Source organism: Abramis brama (assembly GCF_963993115.1).
Source record: "Abramis brama genome assembly, chromosome: 17".
NCBI lineage: Eukaryota > Metazoa > Chordata > Actinopteri > Cypriniformes > Leuciscidae > Abramis > Abramis brama.
This window is the reverse complement of record NC_139979.1, coordinates 20,283,304-20,296,006: the sequence shown is the minus strand read 5'-3', so window position 1 is coordinate 20,296,006 and position 12,703 is coordinate 20,283,304.

Genomic DNA, 12,703 nt, shown 5'->3' with positions numbered 1-12,703 from the left:
TAATATAATATTTTCAGTATCTTTATTATTACATGTTACTATGCAAGGTTCACATTTAATGAAAAACATTGGAGTGTTGAAAAAACAACAAGTTAAGGCAGCATTTTGTTGCATTTGTTCAAGCAAAATCATCACTTACAGAGAAATTGGCTTAAAATAAATAAGGAAATGGAAATTAGTCACTGGGGTCTTTTTATAAGCAAATTATTCAGTCACATGACTCGAGACAACATTTTTTTTCCTGCATCTAGGGCTGTGTTTGAAATCGAAGATTATTTTGAAGAATGTATCAATGTTGTGCATACAATGGAAGTCAATTGTAACTAAAATTGTTACCAACATTCTTCAAAATATCTTCTGTGTTGCGCAGAAGTATGGAAGTCATACAGAATTTTCATTTATGGGTGAACTATCCCCAAAAAAAACATTCTTGAAATACAAGCATATGATAGCCAAATAATAACCTCTGCTGTTGGAAATCAGCTCTTACTCTCCCCGTCCTCGCTTACCCTGGAGCCGCGTGGCGTGTGTATGTGTGCCCACTGGGGTGAGAAAGAGATTGCCGGATATCTTGTGTTTTATGCATATGCTGTGTGAGTGAGATAGCTGAACTTCACTATATCTAGTGTTATCGCTGTGATGGTGGAGAGCTTTCAGCCTCGTCTTGGGAGTGTTTTCAGCGGCTGCAGATGATCCATCTCTGGGGTGTGCTGATGTCTGCACATCGATCAACACTGAGCCGTGTTTATGTCACTCAAAAGCCGCAAGAGTACGAAGAGTTCTGCCACGGCACAGCAGAATCTGAGTCCTCACTTATCCTCTCACTATAGCATCAATGCTCAGATTAACACCGCACGTGTGCGCGAGCGAGCGAGTGTTAGTAGCTGGATTTGAGGCTTGCACACACTCTCATATATGATAGAAGCAGCAATGCTCTCTCTTTCATCATTAGCCCAGCGTGCCGCAGGCTGCACCAGCGCATCGACTTGATCTCTCAATAAAAAAAAAGAAAAATGCAAGACCAGGGGAAAGACAGAGAGAGAGAGATAGAGAGCATATTTTCATCCACAAAGCAAATCATGTCAGATCTACTTTTTTCACGTGCATATTACTGTGCTGGGACCGAGCGACAAATTACCCAGAATTCACAGGGGCATACTCCAACTTCACATGACATAGCGCTCGTCTCCCATCATTATTGACATTAGCATTAATGTCAATTTATCTTGCAGGACTTTGCTGCTGCTTTTATAGATAAAACCATTGCGAGCGAATGCTGCACATGGTGCAGAGACGATTAAAGTCGCTTGTTTTTCCCAGTTATTTTTGTCAGTTCAAAGGCCTTTGGATCCTCTGCAGCTGCTTTGTGCCATTCAGTATGCACCTGAAATAGGCTCTCGGCTCTTAAATAGTTAAAATCCTCTTTTAAAGTGAATGAAAATGAAAAGTTTATAATAACCGATGCATATGTTTAATTTAAATGTGATCATTATGAGATGGCACAGTTGAGTAGTTTTCTGTGGGAAAGCAGATGCTATCTGCTGGTGTCTTTTGGTTTCCAGAAGCAATGTTTCTGAAATGTAATTTGTGTCTAATTTCATTTGAAAGTAGGAAAAGCAAGACCAGACACAAGCACATTTGGATGTTTTCATTTTGCTGTAATAGATTCATGTAATTGGTCAGATTCTGGTCGTCTTGTGTGAGAGAGAGAGAGGCAGAAAAAAAGAAGTCTGGGGATGGTATAGATGCAGAATTTTTCCTCTTCATTAGTGCAATGTCAGGACTAATAAGCTGATGGCTTGTGGCCAGTATAAACTCTGCTTTGTACAGTAAAGAGAGAGAGAGAGATGCACTTTGATGTTATAATCTTTTGAATCTACCTTTATCTCTCTGTAAACAAATATTTCATAAGTGTAAATCATAAGCTGTGTACAAAGCTCTCAAAGCCATTAATGTGGTGTCGTTGAACAGTGGTGTCACAGAAAATAATTACCGGGGGAAAAAAGCTGCATAATTTGTTTAGCATTTTATGGTTTCTGACCACATAGCTGCCAGTTCAATATAGCTTCCCTTTGAACAATTAATCCCCGTTATTTGGAAGAGATATTTATTCAGATCAGTGTTACCATGATAGATGTGAATTTCCAAATGTTACGCAGCTTGTGGTTTATTACCACTGAAAAGGATAGATCTTTACTCTTTTGACCTTCATTTATCTGGATTCTTGAGGGGTAATACATGCTGCAACTTGTTATACCTGAGTAGCTAATTGAGTAATTAAGCTAATTAGAGTGATTAGTTGGCCAGACAGTGCACTCAACTGGGATGGCCAAATTTCATCAGCGTCTGAGAGTTCCTAACGCATCCACCCTGCAGTTAAGATCAACGAGCTGGAAATAAAGAAAGCTGCGGGCTTTGCTATGTGTGCGTTTGGCTTCTTGCTGTTTGTCTAAACGCTTGTTTGTCTGTCTGTGTTTGGTTAAAGTACAGAGTGGATCACATTGCATGAATGAAATAATCAAGGGGGGTCTTAAGTTACTATTGCGTGTCAAGTTTTTGAGCCAGTCACCTGAGTTGTAAAACCACAGGAAAATGACGTAATGGCTATGCTGATTGACTGATGCCACAGTATCAAAACCTTTTACTAAAGACTATCCCGTCTGTCCATAAGCTGTGACGCCAAAGGCAGCAGACAGGGATAAACATAAGCCCATTTCATGCTTTTAAGATCATTTCAAAGAAAATGGGCACTGACTAAATAGCTATAATATAATTAAATGTTTACATAATACACTGCAATTTTTGAACGTCAATAGAGATAGATGCTTTTTGGCAGGAGAATCTACCAGCAAGGAGCTTACTGGACCTTGCCAAGCAGCCAACCTCAAACTTAGAAAATATGAAATGTATATCATGGAAATATGATGGAAAACAAGGTTCTGAATAGAGTGTGTTTACTGTAGAGGGTGAATGCAGAAAAAGAAAAGAATTCAATGAAGCATAACATATATGTTATGTACGGAGCCCCTAAAGGGACATGGACATATAAAAAATATGAGAGGAGAGGAAAAAATATATTTCAATGCTTTCGCGTTCGGTCAGTTTTGCGTTTCCCCGTGGAGAACGAAAAGGTCTTGCGAGTGACCGCAAAGTTTCTTTGAGGAATGCATAGGTTTTTTTGAGCAAACACAAAGTGTCTGGTGAACGCAAAACGTGCACAAAAGCATTGATATATATCTTTTTTTTTCTCCCATCTCATATATTTTTCCTTCACCATGTCCCTTTAGAGGCACCATAGTTATGTTCACAGTGTCATCACCCAAAAAATGAACCCAGCACAATGATGTCATGTCATTCCAAACCTGTAAGACCTTCGTTCATCTTCGGAACACAAATTAAGATATTTTGGGTGGGGGTGGGGTGGGGGTGGGGGGGGGACTACAAAAAAATATATAATCAGCCCATTTAATCTTTTCACAGGAAAACATATAGCTACTCACATCAAATTAAGTGTACTTCTCAGATTTCAATCTGCACATTGATGAAAACCTTACAGATGAGAATCACTACAGAAACCCTGCAAAAGATTTAAGGAAAATCTGTAAAAAGGAAGTTATTAATATCCTCCTGCCATTCCTCAGACTCATTTAGACAGCCTCATCATCCTCATATCTGTCAAAAGTCACACAGGAGGTGTCAGTGAATCACTGATGATTTAATGAATGCAGTGCTTTTTCGTAAAATAGGCTGCCATGTTTCAGGTTAGTTTAAGACTGCTTTTGTGCCTGAAGCAAAAGTGCCTCTGTTATCAGCGCTCTCAGGATTTAAACTGCCTCAAACTTTATCAGGAAAACGAAGAGGAAGAAATTAGCTGTGAAATGCTGGGGCTTATATAGGAGTCTTTTGCAGTCATCAAAAAGGTTCAGTCAGCAAATGGAAATATTGGCTAATAACAATGTGAATATGTGAGGGTTATTTTATAATAATTTACATTGATGAATTAAATATACTGGTTTTGTGTGTATTGGGGTGTTTACTCTTGAAATTGTGTCTTGATCTAACACAGATCTGTATGTAGAAACTTTCTTTGTCTTTTTTGTTCTTTTTTGTGTAACATAGTCATTTTAACACTGCTATGGCCCCAAAGAGGTAGTGAAGAATTTGATGGGTTTTCTAAAGGTATTTGAGTTGTGGATATCTCCAACTCTGAACTACCTTCCCTCTGTTCCTAACAAGCCTCCAGATAGTCAGTGACTATTGCCTTTGTTCCATTTTATCACGGTCTTTCTCTTTTTTAGCAACTAATCAGCGACAAAACAGTCTCTCTCTCTTGTTCTGTGTGAGAGAGGTGTGTTCCCAGAGTACTGCGGGCGTGGTAGAGTGCTTTATGGCGGTAATGTATTTCCACTCAGCATTGCCATAGTTCATTTTTACGAGCACGAGCGGGGCATTGTAAAGCAGGCAGAGATAGCGCTGTGAAATATTCCTCCCTGTGTCCACAGCATGACCGCTGCTCTTGTAATTTCAGCTGCACTCTACCAAAATGAAACAAAGAAACAAAATAAATAAATATATGTATATAACAAAATTCAGTTTATACATATATATATATATATATAAATTCCGTTTTTAAAAATAAAGTCTGTATTTTTTTAGTAATGAATATTATTATTCTATTAATAAATTATAATCTAGTAGTATATGGCCTGGGATTAGATTAAGCCAGGATTAGGCAGGCCTTAGTTAAATTAGGACATTTAAGTAGCTTTTATAAACGTGCTTTAGAAAAAAAAAAAAAAAACATGCATTTTGAGAAAAAAACAATGGCACCGACATATTTTTAAGGTATGTCAGTGCAAGTTGCTTTCAGTTAAGACAGCCTTGTGTGTTAAACTGGGCATATATTTATAGCCTAATCATTCAAAAACTCTTGAGTGATTCATTGAACCATTTTGTTCAAAAACACTTTCCCCGACCCTTATATAGCGCACTGCTTGAGGGAACATCCATTTGTAGTGGTGTCTGAAACCACAGTGGACATTATTGAGTGCACTTATTCAATCCCATAATTCCCCCCAATAACAAGTCTACCGATGTAAACTCAGTGGCTAGTCATTAGAGCAGGGGTACTCAAGTTTGGAGGCCAAGAGGGCCGCATTGTAAACAACATAAAATGCAAAGAGCCACAAATTCCAACTTGGATCGTAAGACTTTTATTTAGGCCTACTCAGGACAATGTGTAGTTTAGTGAGTATTTACAGTTTATTATCTTGCTAAGTCTTACTAGTCCTTTAATAGTTGTTCTATTTATTTAAGTGTCACTGAACATGAAAAAAAAAGTAAAAAAAAAAAAAAGGATTAATAGTTTGTCTTGCTGTATTCATACTCAGAGTATGAAAAAAAAAAAGCCAAAATGCATAAAGAAAAACATTCTTAAGCAAATAAACTTAAGAACTGATGAAAAGAGAGAATCTGAGAAGCTAATCTTTATTATTATTATTACCTCTACATTTTAAATGGGTAAGAATCCAAAATAGAATTTTTTTTTGTTCAGTCACAGTCTCACAAATCCTCTAATTATAACCAACACTGTAAACACAATAAATAAGAGATTCACTGTGAGGTCAATGAAGTGAGGACAGCTCTGTAATGGTAGTGCTCTCTGCTTGCTTTCTGTTCATAACACATTGACATTAAAGGTCCCATTGCATGAAAATTTCACTTTATGAGGTTTTTTAACCTTAATATGAGTTTCCCTAGCCTGCCTATGGTCCCCCAGTGGCTAGACGTTTTGATGGGTGTAAACCAAGCCCTGGGTATTTTTGAGAAAATGAAAGCTCAGACGGGCGAATCTAGAAATCTTCCCCTTATGTCATCATTAGGGGAAAGGTCACCTCCCCTTTCTCTTCTTTGCCCGCAAAAAGAATTTGGCCCGCCCATGAGAAAATGAGCTGCGCGAGCGCGATATTGGTTTTTCCTCGAGAGACATAATGGCTTAATTGGCTTGCAAACGAGCAAAGCATGGCAGCTGCTCAGTGTTTGGGATGTACAAATGAACACAAAGGTATTGTTTTAGTTCCTTTATCCGAGCCTCCGAAGAACCAGTGGGTTATGTGAATTTCTGATGTGTAATTGTTCAAGTTCAGACAGATAATCTTTCTCTCCAAGTCGTTCAATACTGTTTATGTATCAGTAAATCAAGCCAGTGACTAAACGATCAAATTCACGTCGTTTCTCTTAGTAGGATGAAAATAATCTTACTTAAACTGTGATTAATATATATACAGAAAGCGATCCAAGAAATTCCCTTTCCAATCGCCCAAGCTGTCAATCACACAGCGCGAGTTTATCTGGACACTTGCCAAAACTCGTTATGAAATCAATGACGCTGTTACGCTGCACAACAAAGCTCTTACTGTACTTACCTCATGTTTGCATTGGTGAAATCATTAGTGAGAGTGCAAAAACTGCGTTGCAATGATAAGATCTTCATTCACGCGATCAACAGGCTGTCATCTGCTCAGTGCTCATCACTGCAACATTTTATGTGATGGGAATAGATCTAAATACTTAAAAAACTTCTCACGATTCGTTAATCTCGATAGCTGTAATAGTAAAAACGTATAATAGCTGTAATAGTAAAAGTTTTTGAGAGAGTTCCACATGTAATGCTAGATATTTTCATATGCAATCATGTCAGCCAATCACAGCAGTGGGCGTTTACACTGAAGTCTCACAGCAGACACGCCCCTTCAAACAGAGCGTTCAAATCAGAGGCTAAAATCAGGCCAGGAAATATGCCTTTTATTTCTAAATTATAACAACTTTTGATCTAAAAAACATACTAACATTATAAGGGCACCCCAGGAAACATTCTAAAATAATAAAATAATCCATGCAATGGGACCTTTAAAGGTGACTTATTATACCCCTTTTCACAAGATGTAATATTCAAGATTCAAGATTTTTATTTGTCACATACACAGTTATATAGAGAATATATAACCAGCAGTGAAATGTAAAAACAGTTATATAATATCAATCTATGGTGTCCCCAGAATGTGTCTGTGAAATTTCAACTCAAAATACCCCCCAGATAATTTATCATAGCTTGTCAAATTTGCTGCTTTTGGGGTGTGATCAAAAACGCACCGTTTTGTTTGTGTCCCTTTAAATGCAAATGAGCTGCTGCTCCCCACCTCTGGCCGATCCTTTACAGGAGCTTCCATACTCCAGCAATAACAAAACACGCAAATAATCTCACTCATCCAAAATCTCAGAAATAACCAGTAGTGTAGTGAAGCCTTACAGAGAGACTCAGGAAGAGATGCAACTTTTAGACGCACCTGGACGTTTCTGAATGATTAGTGGATACATTTATGCAGTTGTTGTGAAGTTACATTGATTCATCTCATTGACTTGCATGTACCGCAGGGCTGTCAACTTTTAAGTTTAGCTTGGAGTGAGATTTTTTTTTTTGGCGAGGGGGGGGGGGGGTATGTAAAAACAAATATTGCATAACAATAAGTGTAATTGTGATTGTCAAAACATTTGGTAACTAAATATAATTTTATTAAGTTTAGTGACAACATGTTACAATGTTTACATTGTACAATGACTGGTATAGGATACACTTTTTATTATTGCTTGACAAAAATTTCACGATTTCAATTCCATTCTTGTGATTTGATTCCGATTTTGATTCAATATTGACTAATTTGGATACATGTTTATTTAAAATTTTATATAAAAAAATAATCTCACCTAATGCTGTAAACAGAGGGCCCAATCTGCTGGTATTATTAAAGGTTAAAAATAACATTAAATTAAATATAATGCAGTTTTTGTTATAATAACAATTATTTAATGACATAAGTAAAAATATAATAAATATGTAATATAGTGCTCAGCAAAATCTCTCTAGCTATTTTTTCTATTCAATTAACATGCTATGGTCATTAAATGGCTTTCCTGAGGTAAATGTTACGTTATGTGACATAATTGTTCTCCTGCTGTTATATTGACCTCTTTCCGTGGTTGAAAAACACTAATTGGTCGATATTATGTATACTTTCGGTAAGTTGTACTGCATCTTTAAATAAAAAAGTAACAGATGATCGGTTCACATGCACTTGAACTGAGGCGCTCAGCGATCTGTCACGTATTTTTGTCTGAATTTCGTAATAAAATTGACAGAATCTAAGAGCTGAGAATTAGTTTAATATTAAAAGTACCTCTTTGCTCCACAATTTTTCTGTGCATGAGAAAATGGATGTGTGGCGTGAGAGCGTGTGAAAAGTGTCAATTGCGTGAGTCTCACGCTCAATGCGTGAGAGTTGGCAGCCCTGGTACCGTCATGTTGAACTTTTACACAAGTTAACAGAGTTCCCTGAATTCTTTATAAGAGAGCTGTGACATTTTTGGTCTAATAGTGTTCTGTGCTCCTCTGAGCAGCCAAAGACAGAACAGTTTGCATGCTTTGCTCAAGCTTTTGCCATTGCGTTAGAACTGGTTACACTGTTGTCACTAGCGAAAACCAAATGGCAGCGCAGTGAAACGTGCAGATTAAGATTAAGTAATATTATAATAAGATCCCCTTTCTACGTCAGAAGGGGAGCGAAATCTGATCTGCTTATTTTTTGACATGCTTGCAGAGTAAAAGGCTTACCAAAACAAAGTACTGGGTTGTCACTTTTCACGTGCGTGAACAAAGGTTACGATAAAATTGTATTTGTACTCATTTAAAATAACTCAGTTGCTGGTATCTTTTAATTCCCTCACACAAGCACTCGTCAACTGTTGTGTTTGTTTTTACTCTAGTTCCATCTTCTCCGTTTCTTTTCAGACTGAGAGATGGCCTTTTTCAGTGTTGACACCTTGTGGACAAACTAAATTAGTGCAAAATCTATCCAAAGCGCACGTGCAAAGTGCCTTACATTGTTCTTTGCCATACGCTATGCACATTCTGTGCTGATGACTAAATGTGCGTCACAGGCAGTGTACGCCTTCCCTAGTGTGCCTTCTTATGTCACACTCGGTGTCTGAATTTGTTCACTCGTTTTCATTCACTCCTACAAAGTGATATATAAGTGAGGTAAAGTAGCGAATGAGGGTATAAGGGTCTTTTCAAATACAGCCACTGATGACTACAGGAATGCAATTAAAAGTAGTTGAACTATTAAAAAGACCTTGCGGTTTCTTGTTTTTTTTTTTTTTTTTCGTTTTTTTTTTTTTTTTTTTTTTTTCACTTCCCCACATTTAGCATTTTTAAAAACATCTTGTCTCCTTTTGAGTTTCAAAAAAGTTCCTTTTGAGGTTACATGCATACATATGTACCCCGGTTCCCTTTCGAGGGAACTCAACGCTGCGTTGTAGCATTAACGTTATGGGAACATTCCCATAGCATCAACTCCATTACGCAGCGTTGAGTTCCCTCGAAAGGGAACGGGTTTACATATGTATGTATGTAACATCAAAAGGAACTTGTTCTGTGTGAAAAGCCCCTAACTCTATTCAGGCCTCGCTTAAAACTATTTGGTGGTAAATGCAAAAATACATAATCTGTTGCTGTGTACCGTATATGTCCCTTTTGAGATGAAAAGTTTTGTTTCATTCTTATTAAGCAGAATTGTTTAGATGTTTTTTTTTTAAAGCTAGGTGATGATAAAACGCTCCCCTTTAAAAATGACAGGTGTGAAAAGGCTAAACATGATGCATTTCTGCGATTTGCCTCATGGCCACGTTTGTAACATGATACTGAAAGCCTGCCATACTGTGGCAATGCACATCATCAGAAATGCTCTTTACGTGTTTGGAGGTGAAAATGATTTTGTCCTCTTTTCCATCACCTTTTCATTATGTCTGCACGAATCATTTGTTCGCTACTTTGTCCTTTTATTCTTCTATTTAGCACATTTATTCATTTTTATTTCTTATTACACCATACAGAAGCCCAGTGTTGCAATGCATCTTCTATTATTAAAGGGATAGTTCACCCAGAAATAAAATTCTATCTTCATTTACTCACTCTCTTGTCTTTCCAAACCCATTTATCTGTCTTCTATTCACCTTATTCTCAACGTAAGAGCGGGAGCGGGCCATTGTAACTTGATTGTGTCAAGGTCTCACTTCCATTTAGCTGTTCAAAAACTATTCTGCTTGAGATTGTAAACTGTTACTTATCATATTATTTAGGGATTTCAAATTTCAAAAAGGGTGCCAAAGCACCAGAGAAATATCATAAAAGTGGTCCATGCATATATACGGCTTGTCTACTATATTCAGCATAGCATTGTGTGAGTAACATGCTGTGAGTTATTCACTGACAATGTCCTCCAGTGAACTTTTAACTGCAGTGACACACAAATTGAGTCAGTGAGTTGAACTTGAGAGCTGGATCAGTCTGATTTGTGAATTAATCATTCTGACTGCTTTTGTGAACTGGATCCAACTGATTCATTGATAAAATCGAACTCAAAACCATATTTGATCATAAAACGCCCCAAGGAGAGCTAGAACAAGACGTGTCTCTTTTATGATACTTTTATGGTGCTTTCACCTTTTTTTGAAGCTTGAAACCCTTTTAATGTAATTGCATGGAAAAGAGTGACTAGTACAATTCCACCAAATCCTCCTTTTCTGTTCCACAGAGGAAGAAAGTCACACAGGTTTTGTACGACATGAGGATCTAATGACTGAATTTTCATTTTAAGGTGAACTTTCCCTTTAAACGTAAGAATTATACAATAATATAGCTGACTTATTCTCCATTACAGCATGACCAGAGACATGAAGCTGGCATTGATACATCACTGCAGGCATGAGACACTAAAGCTCTGAAATCATTGCTGCAGCATGTGCCTCTATCTGAAATTAAGATATAAACCACGCTGACCTACACACCCTCGCTCTCAATGACAGCAACACACACACACACACACTCCTCTAAATCTCCATACACATACCTGTCCAATGACACCGTTTTGCTCTCTAACAATCTTGCTAATTATAATTGTTAATTAATTTTCTCATAGTGTCCCCATCAGGAGACTAATAACCTACATTTTACATAATTAGACCTTCAACCTTTACTCACTCTCCCGTTCCCCTCCCTCTTCCTCTCATCCTCTCCTTCTCTTCACATCACCTCTTGGACTCTGTCCCACTCCTGTTCTCTGGATGTTAGTGGGTTAGTGTTATGTCCTAACTACGTTTCTTGCGCCCTCGTCCCAATATAACAGCGCTGTGGCCGGACCCCTCACTTGTCGCCCTTCCCTCTGGTCTTCTTCCCTCTTTTAATGTCAGTGTCTGCCGGCCATCTTGTCTGCCTCCTCCCTCTCTCACACACACTCTGTGACCTGGTTTCAGATGCAGCTGTGCTACAGAAAGCCACCTGTGTGCAGGAGCCTCATGCACGTATTTGTTTTCAGGGGCACCGGGGGCACTTCTGACTCACTTTTGCTCTAGGCGAGATAAGACATGTTATTGTGTTATTCTAGTGGTTTTTTGTTTAGTGTGCCTGGGTTTAGGGACCTGGGTTCAAATTCTCACATAATACTGTATATTTATTTTTTAATTATCTGAGCAAAAGTGAACTTTTGAGCCATTGATTGCCATGCTTTTTTGTTGTTGTATGAAAATGATCATTTTAATGTTTTACTGTTTTTAAAATAATTTTTTATGTTTTGGCTCACCAACGCTGCATTTATTTGATCAAAAACACAGTAAAGCAGTAATATTGTGAAATATTACAATTAAAATTACAAAATTAAAAGAATTATGTTTTCTATTTGAATATATTTTAAACGTTCTTTATTCTTGTGATGCAAGCTGAATTTTCAGCATCATTACTCATCATTACTAGTTTTCAGTCACATGATCCTTCAGAAATCATTCTAATATGCAGATTTTCTGCTCAAGAAACATTTATTATTATTATCAATGTTGAAAACAGTTTTGCTTCTTAGTATTTTTGTGGAAACAGTGATACTTTTCTTTCAGATTTCTTTGAATAGAAGGTTCAAAATAACAGCATTTATTTAAAAAAAGAATGATATTTGTAACAATGATGTAGCCTAACTTTTGATCAATTCAATGCATCCTGGCTGTATGTATGTATATATATATATATATATATATATATATATATATATATATATATATATATAATCAAATATATAGTTAGATTTATTTATTTATTTATTTAAAATTGTCTCACAAATCTGCTGTATAATGCTTTATGTTACTCTTTTCAGGAATACTGATTTTCCTGTCTCATTCTCAGCGGTTCACTGGAACAGTCGTGAAGGCCTCAAAGTCCTTATGGTTGAGCATGATGACTGCCAAGACTCCCATCTGTCCAAACTCTTTTATAGAGCGAGACTGGCAGCTTTACAGACTGAAGCGGATTATTGATCACTGATCAGATTTCTTTGCTTTCCATCCTACTGTACTGGAGCTACTGGCTGTCCGAGGATGAGAGAGCTGGTGGCCAACATCTCCCTCTCTTTCTCTCTCTCTGTCCTCTTTCCTCACCCTCCCATCATCTGTCTCTTTTTTTTACTCTCTAGAGAGGGGTAACCCAGATTTCAAAAATGAATTGCTGCCTATTTCTCTCTCTCTCTCTCTCTCTCTCTCTCCCTCTCTCTCTCTCTCTCTCTCCCTCTCTCTCTCTCTCTCTCTCTCTCTCTCTCTCTGTCTCTCT